A 24,237-nucleotide genomic window follows, 5' to 3' on the forward strand; every position below is an offset into this window, starting at 1 on the left:
TTCTTTGGGATATAGTAATTAACAAAAGCCGTTAAATGCCAGCAAAACTGTTTCTTTTGAAGTTTCTACATGGCTGTCACCCGGGAGATAAAGGCAGATTATTCAATCTTGACATTATAATTGTGGATGCCAGATAAAAGCCTGGATTAGACACTTCACAGCCCCACTCGGAGGGGAGGGCGGGAGGGCCGGCGGGAGGGGCGCCGCCAGCAGGGGGAGGGGACAGCTCGCCACGTGGTTGGCTTCTCTTCATTTTGAGTTGGACAGTCCCCAAGTCACACAATGTTAGGGGGGAAGGAAGCATGTTCCACAGCAAGGTGCAGCAGTCCAGGAGTCAGGGGCTGAGCTCCTGAGCCTGGCAGCTTTCCCCCCCGGGGCTCCCCGGGGTAGCCCGCCACACTTGCCTGGCAGGATGCTGCTCACCTGCCAGCCTCGGTGCCCAGCTCCTCGAAGGCGGGGCTGGGTCTTCTCAGTGAGGGTGTCTCCAGCCCTGGCACTGAGGGTGGCACATGGTAGGCACACCTCCTGCTGGAAGGAGCCCCGGGTTCTAGTCCTGACTCACACTCCCTCCCTTTGGCCTGGATTTCGGAGAAGGCAGGGGAGACAAGCGTGTGAGAAAGTCATCTGCCTGCTCCAAGGCCACCTGAGGCCCTCGCAGGCCACCCAAGAGCAGTGCCACCTGTTGCCAGGAGGGGGCGCCAACCAGGAAGAGGCTGGGCAGGGCAGAGCCAGAGGAGGCCCCAGCATGGAGAAGGAGAGGCCCGCTTTTTAGAGGAGGCGGAAGGGCCAGAATCCAGATGCCCCGGAGACTTTGCTCACTCTTAAGACTGGAAGCTTCTAAAGTGCAGGAACCAATATTGTCTGATTTCTCAGGTCAATCCTGAACCAAGATATGACCTTGAAATTCAGTTTATCCAAACTGGGGCTCCCCAGACTCCCTCCAGCCCACAGACAAGCCTTCACTGTGTTAAATAATGATAATGATAATAATAATAATAATATAATTTTTAACTGTTTCAGTCAGGGTCCAGCCAAGAACCAATCAACCACTCTAGGTATTTAAAGCAGAGGGAACTTAACTCAAGGACCGGTTACACAGGGGATGAAAGATGAGTGAGACAACCCAGAGGTTAGCAGCAGCTCTGGAGGAAGGAAGGCAGGAGGCAGGGTGACCAGGGCCCAGAGGCCACGATGACTTGGCTGACCTGGAACCCCGGTAGGTCACAGAGACACGAGCATTGCCAGAGATGGTGCCTGAGTCAGAGAGATGGGGGAGACACCCTGGCTTCTCCTACCTCCCACCCTCTCACCTTCCCATCTCCAACCAGAGCCTCTCACTGACTCTACGCAACCCACCCAGAAGCCTGAAGGAGCCTGTCCCCCAGCATACAGAGCAGAACAGGAGAACGGCGAGGAGGGGACCTGAGGGCAAATTAACCAATGGCCGGCACCCTTGCCAACATTTTTAAATCTTGAGCTGGATTTCCAGCGTCTCGTGAAAAAGAGCAACATCGGGTCTGTGTTCCCAAGTTCCCAGATGCAGCAAACATCTGGGGGTGATAGAGGCCTTCCCCTTCAGAAGGAGCATCCTCTTCTCCAGTCTTTCACAAATTCCATCAGGCCTGCCTTATTTGTTCATGGCACCTGGAGGTACTTCACTGTGCAACTCCTGTTCTAAATCAATGTTCCCATTGTGCAGAGGGAGAAACTGACGCCCAACCAAGGAGAAGTGATTTACCCATGTTTACACGATGGAACAAGAGCAGAGGCAAGACCAGAGCTTAGACACCCTGGATTATATTTCCTAAGTGCTGAATTGATTAGCAAAGAGCGGAAAGCATTTGCGAAGTAACCGTGTCTGTCAATGGGGAAACGAGTGGCATTTACTGGACCAGCACTGGCAAAACAGCAGCGTAGCTGCTCGTGGTCCCCTGGTCAGTGAGCCTTGTCAGGAGGACGGCAGCAGAAGCGCCAGCAGAGATGACCAGGACAGGACCCGGCGGCAGAGGCTGTTCTGAGCCTGGCGCTGCCACTCAACTGCTGTATGACCACAGCAAAGTCGCTCTTGGTGCTCTAAATACAAGGAGGAAGGACCAGACGCCCTCCTGGAGCCTTCCCCACTCCACCAGGCTGGGACTCCATTTCCTGAGCAGAGACGGGAGGAAACCATCCTGCTAGAGAAGCCAGCCAAGTGCATGAGGGTCCTTAAAAAGGAAGGTCGAGGGGAGACACTGGGAAACATAAATCTGCTGGCACCGCTCTCTCAGAAAGGGTTTTAATTAATTGTTTTTATACGACATAAGAGCAACTCATTACCGAACAGCTTTGATTTGTGACACCTGCATTATAGATGATTTTTAAATTAACATTTCCCCAATAAAAGGTGTCAGTAGAGAGCTGAGGATGCCCAGAGAAGTATAAAAGGATAATAATATGAAAATACAAATAAACACCAGTCCAGCCTAACAAAGGGGGCTGCTTAATCAATTTTACAATTAATTAAGGCTGCCTGGGGTAGCTGGGGCCCTGGAGGCAACTGGAGGTACTGGGTTGAGGTTCAGGCATCAAAAGCTAGGAAGAGGGGAAGTGTCTGAGGCTTAAGAGAGAGAGACACAAGGAGAATGAAAGATGCTGCCAGGCTTCCCCTTAAGGGGGGAGAAATACTCCTGAGTATTCTTTCTCCCTTTGTTCTCCTGGATTTATCATTTATTCATTCAGTAAGTATTTATAGAGCTCCGATGAGCCCAGGCAAAGGCACCAAGGTGAGAGAGAGTGAGTGGTTCCTTGGAGATGCTGAGAGCCCCATAGGCCTGGACCAAAGAGCCCAGGGCAAAGCAGTCGAGAAGACTGGAAAGGTAGGCAGGGACTAGACTATAGAGGCCTCTGGAAAATATCAACCACATCTGGACTTATTTTCAGAAGCCGTTTGAAGAGTTTCAAGTATAAGAGACACAGGCTCAGATTTCCATTTTAGGTAGATGCAAGTGGATACTGCGCTGGAAGGGTGGAGGGAAGAAAAAGAAGTCACCCAAAGTAAGTCAGACAGAGAAAGACACGCACTGTATGATATCACTTACATGTGAAATCTAAAAAATGCAACAAACTAGTGAATATAACAAAAAAGCAGCAGACTCACAGATACAGAGAACAACTAGTGGTTACCAGTGGGGAGAGGGAAGCAGGGAGGGGCAATATAGGGGCAGGGGAGTAAGAGGTACAGACTACTATGTATAAAATAAGCTACAAGGGTATATTGTACAGCGCAAGGAATATAGCCAATACTTTATAATAACTATAAATGGAGTATAACCTTTAAAAATTGTGAATCACACTATATTGTACACCTGTAACTTACATAATACAGTACATCAACTATACTTCAGTAAAAAGAGGAGAACACACCAATGTATCACAAAAAACTACTACCTCATAAATTACATTTTCATGAAAAATAACTATTTTCCCGAAAAAAAAGATCACGCAAGCAAGACATGCTGATGCACTGAGTTCAGAGGGAGGTGGCTGAGGCAGGAAACAGACCGATCCCCAGGGAGACCTCAAAGCTGGAGCCCACAGGATTTGCTCCTGGGGATCCAGCAGGAGAGAGGGGACGGGGGCGCGGAGGAGAATGCTGGGGAAGCAGCCATCCACAGCACAAGGGCTAGGTCCCTGCCCGCGGGGGTCTTAGGTTCTGGTCAGGAGAAACGGGAAAAAGATGCACACAGGGATACAGAAAGGGTTTCAGAGAGTGCCAGCGGGTGAAGGAAACGGAGCCCAGTGCCATGGTGGGACTCCTGGGGGAGCGCAGTTTGGGGCGGGGCGGTGGGGGAAGGCCTCTCTGAGGAGGTGTCATTTGAAGTAGACCTGAAGAATCAGGAGCCAGCCAGGCCAACGGTGGGGCAAAGGTGGTCCAGGGATCAGTTCAGCAGTTGCAAAGGCCCTGAGGCCGAGGGGGAGAAGGAAGAGGCACCAGGACCGCCCTCGCCCATCTACACCTGCTACTGCTTTCTCAGTTCTGTCTTTGCTTTCCCCCTGGTTGACCAAAGGAGCTGTGAAATTGCTATATAAATGAGGACTGGTCTTCTCTATAGACAGAGGCCATGGAGCATTGATAACCATTTCCCAGGCCTCATTCCAGGCCTTTACACTCTCCTGTGGAGGGATCTGACCCCTCCAGGGGAGTCAGTGGCCGTCTCCTTGCCAATGACTTCCTATTTTTATGGATGCCCCAGAACTCATTCCTAAACCCCAGATCCACTTGGGTGTCTCTCAGATATCTCATAACACATCCATCCTCCTAAAGTCAGCTTTTCCCTCTGTGTCCCAATCTCAGTTAAAGACGCCACCATCCATCCAATTGCTCAAAACAGAGACCTAGGAATCGTCTTGTTACTCCCTCTCCCCCATATCCGAGTCCTGTTGGCTCTTCCTCCTTATAGCTCTTGAGCACATCTTCCTCTTCTTCCACTGCATTCCATTCTACCTATCCTAGCCACCCACACGCCTTACCTAGGTGACTACAACTGCCCCCCTCTCCCCGATCCTCCTCTTATCAGTGCACCCTGCACCCAACAGCCAGAGGAATCCTTCTAAAATGAAAGCCCATCACATGTACCACTGTCCAGAAAGCTTCCAGAGCTTCCCATGCCCTCAGACTAAAGTCCAAACACTGTTACGATGCTCATCAAGGGCTCCTGGAGTCTAGTGTCCCCCTACCCCCTGTAGCACTACGTTGTCTCCTGCTCCCTCCATGCTTTGCTGTCCAGACACAGGGGTCTCCCTTCAGCTCCCAGACTAATGTTGCTCCTCTCATCCGTCTTCTTTCACACCCGTGGTCCCTCAGCCTGGAACATTCCAGGTGCTCTGCCCTGCATCACCCCACCTTACCATGGTCTGGCCACCTTCAACTCCATAGCCCAGGCTGCAATCTCATCAAATACTTCTGCAATTGTTTGCTGAATTGTGTAGATTCCCCCCCATCTGTAAACTCCACAATCCCAGGGACTATTTCTGCCTTGTTGGCCCCTGTTTTCCCAGCACCTGGTGGACCAACCATATTGCTGAATGAATTAATAGATGAATCGAATGATGTCACAGAACACAGTGTGCTATATTCTTACTAGAAGTTTAGATGTTCAATGAGACCAACAAGGAACAGCATCTTCAACATACATCTCACTGGCCAGTTTGCATCCTCACATGTCCCCAGATAAGGTCACCTTCCCAGGATGGGTATTGGTAGTGTGATAGAAGGAAGGGGCGGACCTCCACCTGAGATGCTGCATCGCCTGCTTCCATGAAGCCAGTGGGGGTCATGAGGCCTATAGATTGTCTGCATGGTCTGTGAGCCAGCTGGTTTCTGTCCTCTCCATATTGCCCCAGGCCCCTGTGGCTACCAACAGGGTCTCCTGGCTGGGGGGTTTGGGTGCTTTAGCTCCCCTTTGCCTGGTAGGAATGTGAGATACCTGAGTCCTGCCAGGCTGGCCCCACAACAGAGCACCTCCAGCTCACAATTCCACACTGGACCCATTCATAGACCTCAGTGGTAGGGTTAGGGTTTCAGGGTTAGGGTTAGGGTTAGGGTCAGGGTTACAGAAGTGGTTATAGGGAGTCTGCGACCATCAAATCAGCAAGTAGGGGAAAAAGAATGGGGTGGAGGTCAAGGTCAAATACTTGGGTCTTTCAGAAAGGGTGAGATGGCCTGTGCCTGGAGGAATCCAGGAGGGCTTCCTGGAGGAGGCAGGCTTGAGCTGTGCCAGGAAGGATAGGGAGGGTCTGAAAGCAGGAGTTTCCTGATCAAGCCGCTGCTTCCTTCAGCTTCAAAACCTCCCACCAGGAGGAAGCACCTCTGAAGGACAGCTTTCTCCTTCTCATAAGTCCACTGGCAACATAATTACTGACTGTCAGGACAAGAATGGACCACAGTCCACCCATGCATTTTATAAATGAGGAACCTGAGGTCCAGAGAGAGAAGAAAAAAAATCATCGTTTTCATTTGAACAAATGCACCCTTTGCATTAGAAATGGATTTCTTCCAACACACCTGCACAACAGGCGTTATTCTCCTCCATTTAAAGATGAGGGGGCTGAGGTCCAGAGGGGTTACAGGGCTAGTGGAGGTCACATGGGATCTGACAGAACCAGGACTCAAACCCGGGCTGGTCTGAGTCCACATCTAACACCCTTGGGTGAATGTTTCTGTCTTTGGTTCTGATTTTTCTGCAGCACAGAAAGAATAATTGGCAGTTGATGTCAAAAATATATGTAGCTATTTTGATTGACGGTACAAACTCAGTGATGTACAAACACGGAATGATTCTAATGATTCTCAGTAGCTGCTATCAGCTTTGCTCTGCAATCCCCAACCCCACAAGCTGGTAGTTGAGGGAGGGATGGAAGAAAACAAACTTGCCAAATAATAGTATCTTCATCCTTGCTGATGATTTTCCTGGTCCCATTTAATATCTGTAGCAGTCACTTTCTAATGATTAAAGAGTATCACTGTCCAGTTCAAAGCCACCTCCTGCATAGCTTCCACGAGCCCCAGCAGCAAAAATGGGAGTGCCCTGCTTGTGAGCGACTGGCTGCCCCTTGGTGGGGAACTGGATACTACCTGCAGTATCCTGTGTAACTCTGGCCACTGGTGTCCTCATCCCAGCTGGCCTCCAGCACTGGGGGAGGCCAGCTGCCAGCTCCTTAGGTGACACTGTAACCCTCTCCACAGCCTCTGACATCAGGAACCTCTCAGTGCATGGCTGCTTCTGCTCCTGGCTCCTGGCAAGTTTGGGGAGAGCGGCATGGCTGTTTCCACCCAGCAAACTCTACTCTTCTCTTCGTACAGAGAAGGGGGCAGAGGACACCTTGCTTCTGCTAAAATGCCCCTCTCTTAGCAAAGCCTGGAGTGGATATTGTAGTGGGGACCACTCACTCTCCACCAAAATTCAATCTCCCCTGACAGAAACACGGCCAGGTCACCATCCAGACCAGGGGTGTCTGCACACTATGCCCCTCGGGCCAGATCAGACCACCGCCTATGTTTGAATGGCCCATGAGCTAAAAATGGTTTTTACATTTCTAAATGGTTGAAAAAAGAAAATATATTCATTACACATGAAAATTATATGAAATTCAAATTTTACTGTCCATGAATAAAGTTTTATTGGGATATAGCCATGCCCATCCATTTGCATATTGCCAACGGCTGCTTTCAAGATACAAGGGCAGAGTCAGATACTTGCAACACAGAGAATATGGCTCTCAAAGCTGAAAATATTTCCTATCTGGCCCTCTACAGAAAACATTTGCTGACCCCAGGTCAGGATTCCCTTTCCCAGCCTCCCTTGCAGCTGGGTGGGCCCATGTGCTAAGCTGTCACCAGTGGAAGTGGAATGGAAGTGATGTAAGATATCGGGGTGCCCCCTCCATGCTCTCTTCCACCTCCGGCTAGAGCCAGGCATGGCAGCCCCTGCCACCGAGACCACAAGAAGGCTCTCAGGGAGGGTGGGGCAGTGGGTCGGAGCACCCCAGTCCCTGAATGACTGGGTCAGAGCTGCCCTGCCAACCTGGGCCGTTCACCTTACACTGTAAGGTGAGAAAGGAAGGAACTTCAATCCTCCTTATGCCACTGCATTATCATGATAGAGCAGCCTGTCCTCACCCTGACCAGTACGGATGTTTATCTCCAGCTGAGCACTGTCTCCAGAGACCTTTACTTTAAAGTCCCAGTCATGTCATTTTAGGATATTGTCCTTGTGCAGGAGGAGATGCACACCATAGATGCGGTTGCGCCCCTCCTCGAATCATCAGTACCCTGTAAACCCGATAAGAGAATTGTTCATCTTAGAGTTCTCCTGTTTATGAGGAAAAGAGGGGCACTAGCTCAATAAGACAGACTCAGGGAGAGAGACTAGTTCAGTATAAAGCAGGTCCTCACCAAGATCCCAAAACAGAAGGCCAGGAGCAACAAGCTCCATGGAAACCAGCACTGTGAGTCACCCGTCCAAGACCAGGGGTCTCTCTCATCGTATCCACGCACCTCTCTGCCCTCCTTCTTGGCTGGCCAGCTCCCTCCAGCCACTCACAGCTGGCGACCATGATTGGCCCCCAGTCCTAAGTGTAGCTCATCAGCTCTTCCCCCTCCCAGGCTCAGCCTCCTTCTGACACCTCCACCAGTTAGGAGTCAAATTGGCCCATCTTAGGCTTTTGAGTCATAAAACCCAAAGCATACAGTGTAGGGAAGCCTTTGCTTCAAGTGCCCACCTTGGATCAACCAGCTGAGGTCTGGAGGATACAGACACGTGACATAAACTCAGCTGCCACCCACGCAGCATGCACTGGGGGACAGAGGGTTCCCTAAGCCAGGAACTCGACCCCTCTAAGGGGCTGAGGAGTTCCACGACTAAGGGCTTGGACTTGGGGCTAGGATGCCGGGTTCAGCTCCACCTCCTTCTTAGGCGACCATGAGCAAGTTTAGTACATTCATTTTCGCTTCTACGAAATAGGAAACATAACTAAATCACCTGCCTCATAGGGTTGTCAAGAGGATAAAATAAATTAATCCATGTAAAGCACTTAGAACAGTACCTCCTGACACACAGTGAGCTTACAGGGAAGGTGAGTGATTGGAATTATTATTAACATTATCTCTAAAACGAGAAGGAAATAAGTCAAGGCTCTATTCCTTTGCTCTAAAACATCTCAATGTTTGCTCAGTGAATGATTCAAGTCAGCTTGAGAAAAGCACAATGATTGGGCCACAGGTGCACCTTCCTAAGGAGCCCAGGGTACATGGCTGTCATCTACTGAGGACTCACTCACTCACTCTATGCCCATCCTGTGCTCGGCCCTCTACACACATTAGCCCACTTGCTGGATGACATTCCAAGAGGGTCAATAAGTTGTCCAAATGCACGCACTTCAGGCTTAATTCCACTCACTATGTATTTCCATCAGCATGGATAACCCAAAGGGTCCACTGCAGGCCAACTGCTGAGTCCTGCCCATTTGGAGATAAGCCTGCTAAAGACAGAGAAAGGGGTTCCAGGAGCAAGGAGATGGAAGGTAGAGTGATGTGGACAAAATGTGAGGAGGCCCAGAATTGGGAAAGGAAATGCAGCACCATCTTGGGGAAAGCGCCTCGGGTTTGGGGCAGGGGGAATAGGGGACATGGCTATGTGCATGGTCCAACCTCCCCCATCAAGCTATCCAAATGCATGCAGCAGAGTCCCCAGTTAGTAAACAGAGCCCTGGCCTGGAGCAAAGTCAGCAGCCCTGGTTGCCTGTCCCAGCTCTGCCTCCCTGTCTCTGTGTGACCTTGATAGTGAGGCCCCTCTCCCAGGCACAGTAGTCATATGTGGTAGACGAGACGACTCTAAGGCCCTCCTGACTCTGGTCCCACTATGGTGATTTTCTAGTTTCTGTTGTGTTCTTAGGGGCAAGCCGTGAGCACACACCACGCCATGACTTCCATCCCAACCTGGGATCATGGACTTTCACTCCAAAATTTATTGTGTGCTTAAGAGTCATGGGAAAAAAATAATACTATTATCCTCAAAACCCCAGCAGGTCTTTAATGACTACTCTGCTAATTAGCAGCAGCTGTTAATGAAGTGTGCAGGTACAAGCCTAGCCTCGTCAATTAATCCATACATGCTCCTGGGCTGCAGTAATAGTTAAAGGAGAAATCAATACCTGGCAGCTGGGCCTGGGGAGGTCGGTCCAGGTGGGCAGGAAAGGTGTAGCATTTCAAGGCATTTGTAACTAAAACAGCTTACGCCTAGAGCACAGTGCAGGGGAGCAGAAACCAGGAGAGCCCTTAAGGGGCACAGGGATCCAGGAATGCCTGCAGAGTTGGGGGCAGAAGGGACTGGGTCGGCAGGGCGAGCTGGCACCTGCTCCCTCCATGGGAAGGTAGAGAGCTCCAGCCAGGCCAGCAGGGGTGTACAGAGGTAACCTCCCTCTCCAATTCATCATATCACAAAATCCACTTATTCCTGCAGGGTGTGGAGGCTAGGGAGCCTACTATTACCTCCTCTCGGCAGATGTAGGGATCAAGGCTCACTCCAAGCGAGACACCATCTTGTCCAAAGTTGCAAAGCAAGTGAGAGTAACAATTGCTTTTGTGACCTGTGCTGTGCCAAACAGCCTACACGCATCATCTCATTTGATCCTTACATGTCTATGAGACAAGAACGACTATACCACTGCTTTGGAGATGTAAGTACTGCAGCTTTGAGAAGTTAAAGCCCTGCCTAACAAGGCTGGTCATTGGCAAAGCGGGTGTTCAAACCCAGGCTGCCTGACTTCAGAGCTCATAAACTTAGCACACGTGGGCTCCTGAGCAGCAATAAGCCTTCAGCCCTAGAGAACAAGATCCAAAAACTCCTTTGCGTGATCTACAGCATCTTGAACTCTGGCCCTCTGTATTAGTTTCCTATTGCCGCTATAACAAGGTACCACATACCTACTGGCTTAACACAACATAAATCTACTATCTTGCTGTTCTGGAGGTCAGAAGTCTGAAATGATTTTAACCGTGTTAAAGTCAAAGTGTTGGTGGGACTGCATTCCTTCTGGAGGCTCTACGGAAGAATCTGTACTCTTCCCTTTTTCAGCATCTAGAGGCTGCTTGCATTCCTTGGTTAATGGCTTCTTCCACCCAGTCGAAGCCAGCAATCCAGTCACTCCAACCTCTGCTTCCATCACCACATCTCCCTCTCCGACTCTCTTCTTCTGCCCCTGTCTTATAAAGACCCTGTGTTTACATGAGGCCCACTGAAATACTCCAAAATACTTTCCTGAATTATCCTGGATAATAGAGTCCCTTTTGCTCTGTGAGGTAACATAGTCATAGGTTCCAGAGATTAGGACGTGGCCACCTTTGGGGGGATACTAGTCTGTATACCATACTGTCTCATCGGCTACTCCTTCCCCTAGGGCCACCCGTGCTCTACCCTCCTCAAACACCTGTATCAGTCAGCATCCAGTCAGAGAGACAAGACCATTCCTGGTATTTCAAACAGAGGGAATTTAATATTCCACAGGTGATGGAAGAGCTGAAATGCCAAACAGGGGCTGTTGAAGCAACCTAGAAATCAGCAAGAAGCCTTTTCTCACCTTCTCCACTCCACTCACACAGCCACACGCAGCCAAGGTCAGTGGCACCCTCCTCCAAGCTACAGGGATCTACGTGCCAACGAAACGGCTGAGATCCCTAAGCCTCTGTCTGATCCATGGCGTGTCCCAAGCACTGAGCCCAGAGCCTTGCACAGAACAGGTGCTGAGAGAAAGTCACCTGGGCCAGGGCTCCTCCCTCCACACCAGAGGTGAGAGCACAGCCACAGCCCAGGGCTCCCCAGAAGAGGTCATGGTGTAGGTGAGGCAGGCAAATAAAATGCAGCCACTCAGCAGCTGACTGTCAGCCCCTGAAACCAGGGTCAGTGTTGAGTGCACTTTGCTGCCCATCACAGGCTCAGGCAACATGGGTCTTACCTTTTCGGAGAAAGTGCTGAGGGAAGAGACCTTGGGCCAGGGCGTGGGGTACATGCTCCGGAGGGCCTGGCAGGAATCTGTGATGCACAGGCTGCTTGAGGGGAGTACCGAGCCGGCTTTCAGCTAAGCCATGGAGTCCACCTTCTTCCCCTATAAGAGACATGGGAAGGCACCATGATTATAATCCTGGGTTAATAACCTTTCCCTGATTGGATGTTATTCCATGGCTCCTCTTCCCCAGCTGCTCATCCTAAGATGTCTGAGAAAGGGGAAAGGAGGAGATTGAAAGAATATGCCAGGGAGGAAGAAGGAAAGGGAGGGGCAGGAGCCGGGAACCAGCCTTTCCCAGTGAGCCTGCGTCAGGGCCGGAGGGGGACACGTACTCTACGATATGTAACTTCACCTCACATCCACCCAGGGGTGCAAGCATCCCCCTCCCCGGCCTGGGGATGATGTCTTACTCCAGGGACCCCTATCCTGGTGAACGACACCACGCGCTAGCACGTCCACCAGCTAGCAGACTACACCCCTTGGGGTGGCAGGGAGACGGGCAGGGTCGGGGGGAGGGGGCCTCCGAGCCTCACTTCTCTCCCTAGGGCTCCTCCTTGCACTCTGGTCAGTCTCCAGGCCCTGGCCAGTCTACCTGTCCTCCATCCTGTCCTCAGTGCCACAGCCTTGATCAGTCTCCTGCCATTCCCTCTGCTGGGTTCCTCCATTGGCCTCCTAACTAGTGTCCCTGCCTCCAGCTTCACCCCTAATCTATTCTTTACATGCTGCCAGGACTGTCTTTTCTGAAATAGATCTGGTCATGTCACTCCCTTACCTCAACGCATGACTTCCCGCCACGTCCAGGGGATTCAAGGCCTTCACAGCCTGGCTCCCTCACCCCTCCTCTCCCACCTCCTTCCCTTCTGCCTCAGATCACCCTCCGGGAGACTATCTGTAGGTTCCCCCCTCCCTCCCTCCCTCCCTCTCACTCACACACACACACACACACACACACACACACACACACACACACACACACACACACACACACACACGACCTATTTACATTTGCTGCTCTCTGTGCCTGGAATTCTCTCCTTCCCCCACCAAATTAGGAAGCTCACCAAATTAGGAATCTTTAAAATACTATTCCAGGGCTTCCCTGGTGGCGCAGTGGTTGAGAGTCTGCCTGCTGATGCAGGGGACACGGTTTCATGCCCCGGTCCGGGAAGATCCCACATGCCGCGGAGCGGCTGGGCCCGTGAGCCATGGCCGCTGAGCCTGCGCGTCCGGAGCTTGCGCGTCCGGAGCCTGCGCGTCCGGGGCTTGCGCGTCCGGAGCCTGCGCGTCCGGAGCCTCCGCAACGGGAGAGGCCACGGCAGTGAGAGGCCCGCGTACCGCAAAAAAAAAAAAAAAAAAAAAAAAAAAAAATTCTATTCCAAATCTCGAGTCTTTGGAATCACCTTCAAGAGTCACCTCAGATCTGAAGATTCCCCTGTGCTGTCCCCACCCTGACGCCAGCCCCTCCTGCTGCCCCTGTCCTGCTTCTCCACGGGGTCTGTACCTGGTCCCGTCCACGTCAGCTGCACCACCTCCAGGTCTGGCATTTGGGGGAAAGATGGGCAAGGCAATCCCCTGAGAGTGCCCACAGGCATGGCAGGAGCAGGAAGTGGGCTAGGGCAGTGGATGTCCATTCATAACCACTGATGTTCCACTACATGTTCTATCAGGACCCTCCTTCCTTTACTATCCCTGGTGCCATGGGGACCCGAGTAACAGAGAGAAGACAGGAACCAGTCTGGCTGCTCACTGAAGATTAGGAAGTGTTACTGATGTCATGATACCTACCAACACCGCGGGAAAACGATATACCCCTTTTCAACGCTATTTCAAAGGATTTCATTTGAACCAAGCCTGTGGATTAGTCAAAAACCCCTTCTCCCTTTGTGCCATTCAGTTCAGCCATGCCATCACCATAACGACCAGCACCCCATGACAAGCCAGGGTCACTGGGGGAGATGAGAGGAGTCAGCCTGCCAGTGTAGTCCTTAGCGTAACTTCAGGACCTATCGGCTCCTTGGAAGCTTGGAGCATCCTATAATAGTCTCCACTCAGCCACGAGCGTCACAGGATCTGCGATGAATCTGGGCTCGGCTGATTCACTCAGCATCTTGCCACTTCAATGTGCCCCATGTCAAGCGATCCAAGAATCATCGACCCAACTGCCACTCATTCAATGATTCTCCAAATATGCACTGAAAGCCTAACAGTTATAGCAGTCCTCCAAGGGCTGGGGGCACAGGAGCAAAGCAAACAGCCGCTCCGTGCCCCCACAGAGCTGGGACTGTAGTGTGGGGAGTCAATAACGAAGCACTAGTCAACGTGGGGAAGACAGAGAGGTGTGCTCTGGAGAACGAAAAGGCAGAGAAGGCAACAGGAAGGCTTTCTTCTTATTTTGCAAGAAGAAAGGGCAGATTATTCCAAGACCAAGCAAATGGCAGTTTCCCCCATACTTAAGAGTTGAGAAAAAGTAAGATAATAGGGAACAGAGGCCTGTGTTAACAGTGTCCAGTCCTGGACAGTAAGGGAGAAGGAAGTGTCACCCCAGGACTGCTGTTCTGTACGTGGAGACCCCAGGATAGGGCACCCCCAGCTCTCACGACACAGTGGTCCGAACAGGCCTCCCCCAGAGCGTGCACAGAAGCACCATCCTGCCCAGCATGCCCGCCCTCACGCACCCCCCGTACAGGCTCCTTTCTCCTCCTTCTCATCCCTCCCAAGCTCTGTGCATCTGTGCCTTTACTCAGGCTGTTCCCTGCCCCTGCAATGACCTTCCTCCCTTCTCCTTCAAATGCCGGCCCGCTCCAGGCTCAACTCAGCGCCAACCCATGAAACTGCTCTGGTCACACCTCTCGTTCCTCTGAGTCCCCAGACTACGGTGCCCTGGTCCCTCTGTAGCGAAGCTATTTGTGAACATGCACCTGGTTGCCCCGCCCCGGGGGCACACACACTTAGGACAGTGCATGCAGAGGAGGGAGAAGGGGACAGCGTGCAGGGAGGCCCACACCCCACCAGGAACACCATCTCAGCTCATCCTCACGCCGGCAGCACAGGACAGGCAAGTACACGGCCACAGCCCAGCGGCCAGCAGCCATTTGTCCATGTCACACTTGAGTAAGAGGCTGAGCTGAGGGCAAACGGAGCTCCGGCTGACTGCAGACCTTCTTCCACTCTGCCATGCTCCCTGATCCCAGGAAGCACTCAACAAATATCTGATGGGTAAACGAGTGTCTGAACAAAGGAACATCTGCCCTGTCCCCTCCCCAGTCCCAACACCCTCCTCTGCCTCCCCCTAGACACACAGGCCACGCTGGGCTTTGAGTCTCCAGGAGGAGAAGCTCTTCTGGTGCCTTGAGCAGCATCATATCTTGAGGGAGGGCCTTTTTCCAACCGCCGAGCTGGCTTCTTAACTCTGTCTCCTAGAGAACTTTCTAGACTCTTCCTCCAACATTGAAAATGGGAGCCTCGTTTTTATGAGGTTCTAAGGCTATACTCAGTGAGAGCCTGGCATCAGCAAGTATCAGACTCAAAAGCCCTTCCAGGTCTAATGGGCCAGCCGTTTGCTCTCACAGAAGGGAGGGGACTCAATCCCAAATACACAGCCAGCAGACAGACCTGACCAGGCCACCCTGCTCCCAGCCTCACACTCCTCCAGCCACGCCTGGGAACAGCGTCCCCCTCTCACTTCCAGTGCTGCTGGGTACACGGTGAGGCAAACTGGACCGTCTTCCTGACCTTGTCCTGTGGCTGGAAGGAAGCAGGCATTGTCTGCGGATCACACGGAAGGCACGGATGCGCAATGTTCATTTGTCAGTTCATACGAGGGAGCTTTTGTCACGCAGCCCAGGGCAGGCAGGCGGGGATGCTCCCTGAGCATAATCAGGCCAGGGCTGTCATTTCACAAGATATGGGGTCACGCTCATGTTAATGGGAGGCACACACATTTCTCACCTATCTGAAGGGAAGCTTGAGAAGGGAATTAATTCTCACAGTGGTGAGGCGTGTTTGATTGCTGCTGGTTCAGAGGAAACCAGCCCCAGCCTGGGGTGAGAGCCTCCCCGCTCCTTCCCACGCTCCTTTTCCCCTCACCACTCCTCAGAGCAGGGCTCAGCCCTGCCTCTGCAGAGCCACCAGAAAATGGGCAGAGAGGAAGCCAGCGCAGTCCGGGGATGGAAGAGACAGCAAAAACGCAGGGGAAGGAGGAGAGGAGGGAGGAGTGACAGGGGACCGCCCCCCACAAAGGGCATCCACATGCCACGTGCAGATCGAGGAAACACGGCTCCCCCACTCCTACACCCTTCTTCCCGACACCCTTCAGTCCAGAGCCCGCCAAACTGTCATCCCCGTCAGAAGTCGTACTTTATTGGGGCATGGCGGCAGAGGTCGGATGTGGGGCAGGAAGGGGTGACTTTTCGCTGCCACCTCTCCCTCATGGGGACTGAAGCCACCTCAGTGGGAGGTACTGGGTGATGGTGAGTGCTTCCTGCAGACAACTAGGAATAATACCCCCACCCCTAGCCAAAACTACCCCCCCCCAGAGGCCCTTAGAGACGAGCCACATGAAACAGGAGCGAAATGGACCGGCCTCATGGGTTCCAGCACTAGTCTGCCGCAGAATTAGCAGATCTAGGTGCAAGGCAACATTGGAGGGAAGAAACCTCATGAAAACGTACCACTCCACCGCCACCCCCAGAGGCAGAGCTGGTGCTGTGCCCCAACCCTGCACAGACTGTGGAAGGCAGCAGAGGAGGGGCAGGTAGGCTTAGGTCTGTTTCCAGGGCCCTGATCTCCAGTGCCCACTGCCAAACTCACCTGGGCCCTCCTGGTCCCAATAGTGCATTAATACAAAAATTCCACTGTAATCTGACTTCCCTTAATATCGCCCATCTCAACTCCATCCAAACCAGAAACCCCTGACTCAGGGGCTCCTCCCTCCTGCTCACCCCTCACCCACCCCCCAGTTAACACGTCCACTCAGTTAATATCGGGAACCTACTCGGCTGGGCGCTATTCTCACTGTTGGATACACTACCCAAGCCAGAAATGGCCCCTGCCCCCTGATGCTCACAGCCCCACGAGGGGCCCCAGTATGGGACCTGGCAGTGACCACACAGCCATAAAGTGCTCTGATGAGGGAAAGGCAGAGCACTGCAAGTGTGCAGGAGACAGAAGGAGGGTGCCTCAGGTAGAGGTGGGAGAAGGGAGAAGAGTCTTCCAAGCAGAGGGGAGGGCATCGGCCAGATCCTGACGGTCAGAGGAGCTGAAAGTTTGGTGTGGCCAGTGGTTAGCATGGGAGGTGGGGAGTCACGGGGGACAGGTGGCAGCCAGATAAGATATCCAGCCTCCTAAGCCACTCTAAGGAGTTTGGAATTTATCCCAAGAGCAGCGTAGAGTCTTCCAAGGCAGGGGCAGAATCAGATGTGTAATTGAGGGGCACTTCTCCGGTGGTGGAGGAGAGCAGAGATTAGCGGGGCCACACAGAGTGGGCCAGATCAGGTCCAAGGTGTTGTCACAGGTGGAGGCAGAGACGGGAGCACGGAGGAGAGGATGGTGAACACAGAGAAGGGGCCCTGAGAAGGTAGAACCTATAGCGTGTGGTCTTGAGCAGCCTTGGGGAACGGCAGAACAGAGGAGTCAGAGATGCTTGCTGATAGTTTCTGAGCACATACTGTGCCAGCCACTGTGATAAGCCCTCATCACCTAATCATCACCGTCTCATCTCATCCCACGACAGCTCTGTGAAGCAGATACTGCTATTATCCCCATTTTACACCTGTGGAAACCGAGGCTCAGGGAGATTATCCTCTCTGACTTACCCTAAGTCAAAGGCTAGCAAGTAGGAAGACCAGGATGATTCAAGGTTTGGGGGCAACCAGGTGGGTGTGGGTGCTTTTGCCCTGAGAGGGGGGCCAGAGGAGGAGCAATGGATCTGGAGAGGCAACAAGGGGTCAGCGATGGCATGCAGTCTGAGGACCTGGAGGGCATCAAGGTGCTGGTGTCTGGCGGGCAGTGGAATGTGTGGGTCTGAAGGTCAAGGGTGTGAGATATGGATTTGGGAGCCTCTGTTTAGAGAAACGAAGCCACAGGAATGGAGGAGGTCTTCCATGGCCCGTGTGTCATGGAAGGAAGTCAAGGACAGAGCCCTGGGAACACACACATGTGTGAGGTAGGCAGAGCAGTACTGGGGAGGAAAGAGTTAGCAGCAGGCCAATCTCAACCTTGACTGGGGAAGAAAAAAAGATGACCCGGTCATACGCCCTCATAATCACTAATGACACAGCCCCTGGCAAACACACTAATGATATTGGCTAGCAGAAGAGTTTTTATCTATGGAATGCTTTTAGCAAGATGTACCCTATCTGTCTAGCACTGCTATGGTAAACAAACCTGGACCTTATGGATTTATGGGGTACGGCTCCTGGGAAACGTGCGAACTATGTAACTATCAGAGAATAAAATGGAGATACTGCGGGACTCAGATAGCTCCCTCTTTAGTAAGGGATACCTCACGTGTATCACAGATAGACCCCTTTTGATAAATCTGAGCCAGGGCACTTCCGAATGTGGCAAAAAAAAAAAGGTCCTGGGGAGCAGTGCTGGTGGTTCTACACCTCTTGCTTTACCTGTGCCTCACAATTATTTGTATCCTTGCAGTTATTAGTAGAGCTTAACACTGGGTAAGAACTCTGATTCTTAGGAAGCTGATTCTTCAGTCTGACCCATTGTATTTTGTCTCAAGGACAGAAACTTGTTAAACTTGGCCATGATCTTTTGAATTTTCTGCCCAGCCCCAGGACTGAGCCAGGCTTGAGAAGTGACTACTGGATCTTGCCAATGAATGAACACCTGGGGACGGGACAGAAGCCATGAAAGGCTTTCTATGCCAGGCTAAAGTGGCCTGTTGTCCAAACAGAGGCAGCAAGACGCTACTTAAGGCCTGAATGTAGGGGAATGACAAGGTCAGACTCAAACTCTGGAAAGGTCCCTCGGTCACTGCAGAAACCGCATAGGAGGAAGCAAGCTTGGGGGCAGAGAGCCCAGATAAGAGCTCAACCAGGAGAAAAATCACAGGGCCCTGGACAGGCCAGTGGCAATGGGAATGAAGAGCAACTGGTGAATTTAAGACCTATTTAGGAATTAGTGTACGGGACTTGGAAATCGATTGGGTCTTTGGCAAGGGGCCGTGAGGAAAGGGGAGCTGAGGTTTCTCACTTGGGTAACTGGGTGGCTAACGGTGCCAGGGACAGAGATGGGGAGCGTGGGGACAGGCAGGCTTGGAGAAGATGAGAGGTCCTGCTTTGAACGTTTCAAGTATCTTTGGAAAATCCTCACAGAGGTAGTTGGATAATGTGGTTCTGAAACTCAAGAGCAATGACTGGGCTGGAGACAGAAAAGTGGACCTCAGGTGGTAGCTGATGCCTTGAGCCAGATGAGATTTCAAAAGGAATGCAAATGGTGAAGAGTGAACAGGCTCAAGCCAAGGACCACCAATGATTGCAAAATGTAGTCCAAAGACCACATGCATCAGATGGCCAGGAGGGTTTGTAAAATGCAGATTCCTGAGCCTGAATGAAAAGCACAAAATCAAAATGTGTGGAGTGTAGGCTATTCTCTCAGTAAGCTTGGCTGTGAATGGAGACCAGGAGGAGAAGACAGAGCTGAGAGTGGGGAGGGGTGGATGAAGCAGAAGAACCCCATTGTGGATATGGAGAAGACAAACATACCTAAATGCTGATGGAATAGTTCAGTAAAGGGAGAGCATGAAGAGAGAGCAACGAGGGGCCCTTAAGACAGCAGAAAGTGGTGGCATTAGCCTTGGTTGAAAAAGGTCTGGAGAACAAAGACAGGATGGTGGACGATGTCTGAAAATTTAATTGCCACTGCCAACTGACATCTTCTATTTTCTCTGCAAAGCAGGACCTGGGATTAACTGCAAAGAGAGAGTGAGGTGGAGGTGATAGCAGAGATTTGTGGAGGGAGAAAAGCAATAGAAGTGAGGCAATACAAATGATGTCCACGGTTCTGATAGTGAGCATACTTCGGCTCAAAATGTATTATGCAGTTGAGATGATTTTGTCCAGATCAATAGAGCCTAGCCAGAGAAATGTTCTACTTTCTACAATCACCATACTTGTGAGCTTCTAAGTCACATAAAGTAATAGAGCCCATAGTGAATAGACTTTTGCTTCTCCGGTTAGCTCCTAGGAGGGCCCAGATGAGTGACACCACCCCAGACCCAGCAGTCTTAGGAGAGGGGCCAGAGGAGGACTCGCCGCTCCGGAGCACAGGAGTAGGGGTGCTTCTTCTGTACTCAGCCCTAGTCACTCAGAAATGCTTCAGAGAGACAACTCACAACCTCCGCAGTTCCAGAAAGCCAAGTCACTGCAAACAGGGGTCATCCCAGCCAAATCCTGATGCGCAGAGGATCATGGCAATGGCATCTACCGTAAGTCACGCCCGTTGTGGGGAGAAAAGCCCAGATGGTACAACACCCAACTACGGGTCCAGAGGTGGAAGATTCGGAGGAGAGGCAGCTTCTGGCACATCCTTTCCCACTCTGTTCACAACTTCCAGATAGAGAGCTCATTTTTTCCTTCTCGAGCGCCTGGTGCTGCGTGGTTAATTTCAGCAAAGCCTGCACAGGACCTTGGGCGAGTTAAGATGGCTCTGTGGAAATCCCTCAAGTGAACCCAGAAGCCAACCAGCAGCACCAGTGTAGGGGTTCCATGGAGGCTGGACGTTCCGGTGGGTTCCAGTGGCCTGGAGCAGTGTGGTCACTGAGTCTGGCAGCCGGTCTCCCCTTCCTTATGCTTAGAGCCTCCCGAGGAGCTGTTTAATGGAAAGGCCTGCCCCACCCCAAACTCATCTATCAGAATCTCTGGTGTGGAGCCCACCGGTTACACTGATAACCTCCCAACCTTGAGAACCCTGGGCCAGGGCCTGACACAGGCCTGCAAACCAGAAACGCAGAGTCCTCAGCACCCAGCCTCGGCAGACTCCAGGATGCTGACTCACAGCTCCCAAGGATGCTGACCAAAACCCAAGCGCCAGCGTATTCATTTGCAGATGGCTCTGCTGTCTGACCAGCATGTTCTCTCCCCAAGGACCGGCAACAGAGGGGAGCCAGGGGCACCAGGCTCTGATAAGGCCTTCTTCATGACAGAGGTCCAGTGCAGCCATCCCGGGCCCTCCAACACGTGCCCCGGGGACACCCTATTTCCTCTGTTCCTATGGGCTGATAAGGCTCCTTTCTGGAAGCACCACCTTCACACACATGCAGTCAGTAATTTCCAAGCTTTCCTGGCCCACTGCCTCTTGAAAGGGAATCTGTGTCTTTGCTTTGCTCCATTTTATGGGTTAATGTCTTGGTTGAGTGGTCAGAGGGCCATTGTATCCCCCCGCATTCAAATTCTTGGGAACACTTCACATTTTTAGAGTACTGCCTCATCCCCCTTCACAGGTAAGGGGACTGAGGCCACCCGAGGTAGGTGTCAAATGCTGCCGGCCACATCAAGGCCACATGGCTTCCTCCTGGGAAAGGTTGAGCTCAGTAGCAGTGGAGACAGCCAAGTGGGGAGAGGTTGGAGCCATACTGAGGAGAGCAAGGAGGCCAGGCTTCTAGCTTGGAGACCGGGTGGGTGGAGTGATACTAAGGAGACGGGTGGGAGGAGGGTGTTCAGGTGACTGGGTGGTAGTGAGGAGGGCTGTGCTGCCCCTGGGTCAGCCGGACAATCAACACATTTCCTGAGGACCTTGCTAGGTGCTGCAAGAGGGGCGTGGATGGGGACAGGAATGGACGTGTGCCCGTTCTGACAAAGCTTTCAGAGTGTGACAGGCTTATGATGAACCCTGTTATAATTACCCGTTTTGTACCTGTTCTGGTGAGCATTCATCTGGGCTGTTCTTCCAGGACCATAAGGAGCTCACAGCTGACTAGGTAGTCTGCCTGCAGCTCAGACCTCCCTGTTGAGGGACCCACCCTGCCAGTATCAAGTAAGCTATCAATCAAGACTGAGTTTCAGCATAAATCAGCTTAATCCAAAAAGAGAACGTGAGACTCAGATAGCAGAAAAGTCTACAAACAGTGTTCTGACTTCAGGTCCGGCTGGATCCAGAAGGTCAAACCACACCCTCTGGACCTCTGTTTGCTCTCCTGCTCTTTGGTTCTCTCTCTGGTCTGTCTCTAGGCTTTGTTTTCCTCTGAGCTGTGTTCACTCTCAGGCACACTCTCTCTACATGTGAGATTCCAAAAGCTCCAGGTTGACAGCATCACAGCCCCAGATCCAGAAAGAGCGAGCTCTCCTCTCCACAACTCCACAAGAATGCCAACATTGGACTAACTTTGCCCTGGACCAATTACAGTGCCAGGGAGAACCTGATGCACTGATTTGCCAGGCCTAGGTCACATGCACACTCTGGAGTTATCACATCCATGCACATGGACTCAGTGGGGATGGAGTAGATTTCCAAGGAAAAGAGTGTTCCATTGCCAGCAGACAATAGATGCCTACTATTGTAATGAGCAGAGCTCCCTGTCTGGACCAAGGGGAGGCAGTGAGGACCAGAGGCCTTCTGGGTCCAGGCCACACCCCAGGAGCAACAGCCCATTCTCCTCCTTGTGGCTGAAGCTGCTTTGCTAGCACCTACAGAGTGCACTCTCCCCGCCAACAGAAGAGACCCCAAAGGTTTTCGGGGTTGGTGTTTGGGGGAGAAGAAAACATGGAAAGAGGAGAAAGATGGGAGAGAGCCACTCCCAGGGCTCTTGGTCCTATTAACAATTACAGCAAGAAGGAGCTGAGTTTGCCAGACATGGTCACGATCAGGAAGAGCCGCAGGTGGGTGGTCTGGGGCAAAGGAGAAAGGGGGTTGTGAGAAAGCAGGTCTGTAGGGAGCAGGACACAAATGGAAGGGAAAGAGGAGCCTTGGAGGAAGACAGAGAAGTGAGGCTGGGCTACGGCTGTGGCCCTTTCAGAATGAGGAAAACAGAAAACTGTTCATAGACCCCACTGCTGCGGAGGAGGGAACCACATGTCTCAGGTTTAGCCCCTGACTTTTAATAAACTTCCTTCCTGGCTAATTAATAGCAGAGTACAGGATGGGGAAAGAGACTGACAGCTAGAAAAAGCCAGGTTAGTGCTGTGACAGCTCAGACTTCCCTCGGGGCCAGCGAGGGCCCTCCTCCACGAAGCCTGCCCTGCACACACTCTCCCCCAGCTCTCGGGAGCCTCCCTCCTCTCAGCTACTAAGCCCACCCTATCTCATCTACTGCTCCTGTGGTTCATGGAAGATGATCTTGTCTCCTCGACTGCATCTTATACCAGTTCACAACACTGCACACATAGGTCAGAATCACCTAGGGCACATGTTAAAAAATGCAGACCCCGGGCCTATCTCGAAGATTCTGATTTGGAAGTCTGAGGGGGTCCCAGGCATCTGTGTTCTCGACAGGCTCCTTGGGGTATCCTGAAGCAGAGCTGAGTTGGAGAACCACAGTCAGAAATACAAGGGTTGCTAAAGCTGAGAGGGAGCTTCTCCTCCATGAAATGAGAGCAACCTACTAGAACAACTTTGATCTGAGGGCCCAGTCCAGGACATGCTGCTTGTTCTTATAAATAAAACTTTATTGAAACATGGCCAGAATCATTCATTCACATCTTGCCTATGGCTGCTTTCAGGTCTTGGCAGAGTTGAGTCCTTGTGGCAGAAACCATATGGCCCAGAAAGCCAAAAATAGTCACTGTCTAGCCCTTTCTGGGGAAAGTCTGCCAGCCCCTGAATTAGAAGGCAATCTCTGAGCTCCAGAAATATGTCTCTTGGTCACAGATTTAGAGACAGAAAGGCCTGCTTCTTCCTCTCTTTGTCTCGTGGTCATGCCACCTCCACTGTTTGGACTGTGTAATGGGCATCTGTTGTTCTACATACTCAGAATCCATTACCTCCTTCTGCAAACAACCTCTTACTTTGGGGAACCCCTTGCCCTGACTGGATGAAATCTTAATACAACTGTCAGTCAAAACACCCTACTTTCTCCTTGGGCATGTGACCCAAGCTGAGCCAATCCCACGCTCTCTCCCTGCAATTTGAACCTTGAGCTGAGAGGAGAACCACTGACAGCCTTTAGATCTCCTTCCACCCACCCATGGAGCCTAAAGAGACAGGCTGGGACCCTGCTCCCAGGTCCCCAGAGCTGCCCTGCTCTGCCCCATCAGGGCTGATTCTTCAGCCTTTTCTGTGGGTCTGTGGGTGGCCCTGACTCCTCCCAAATATTCCTTTTACCATAAGTTAGACGGCGTTTAAACCATATGCTAATACCCAAAAAAGTCCACTTGATGCCACATGCAGGGGTTGGACTAGGCGATGGGGTATGGATCTGCCCATTTCACAGATGGACGCCTGGCCTCTAGAAAGGAAAGGGAACATGGGGACAAGACTCTAGACGTCCTCTGTCCTCACATCTCCTCCTATCACAATGCTACCTACCCCTGCAATCAAAGTCAAGAGCATCAGACAGTGTCAATCCCAAAATCTTTTTAAGAAATTAATAAATACATAACAAGGAGCAGTCCTCACACAGAGAGCAATAATGACAACTCCACAGAAAGAACGAACCCCAACAAGAGCTATGTGTGTGTGCCGTGTAATATCAGGAATCAAAGAGCGTCAAAAGATCAAGTGGGAGGAACATGAAATATGAATGGG

At 51.8% G+C, this 24,237-nt stretch overlaps 1 long non-coding RNA gene across 2 annotated transcripts in view; it reads right to left on the reverse strand.

Moving 5' to 3' along the window:
* LOC113632548 (uncharacterized) overlaps positions 1-24,237 on the reverse strand; it is a 373,770-nt gene that overhangs the window by 245,082 nt on the left and 104,451 nt on the right. For both annotated transcript variants that reach the window (XR_003437861.1, XR_003437860.1), the window contains exon 2: positions 11,491-11,640. This is a non-coding gene — a long non-coding RNA (uncharacterized LOC113632548). The remainder of the gene's footprint in view (positions 1-11,490; positions 11,641-24,237) is intronic.

Source organism: Aethalodelphis obliquidens, unplaced genomic scaffold, assembly GCF_003676395.1.
Source record: "Aethalodelphis obliquidens isolate GAN/ISIS:26980383/991018 unplaced genomic scaffold, ASM367639v1 scaffold37, whole genome shotgun sequence".
Lineage (NCBI taxonomy): Eukaryota > Metazoa > Chordata > Mammalia > Artiodactyla > Delphinidae > Aethalodelphis > Aethalodelphis obliquidens.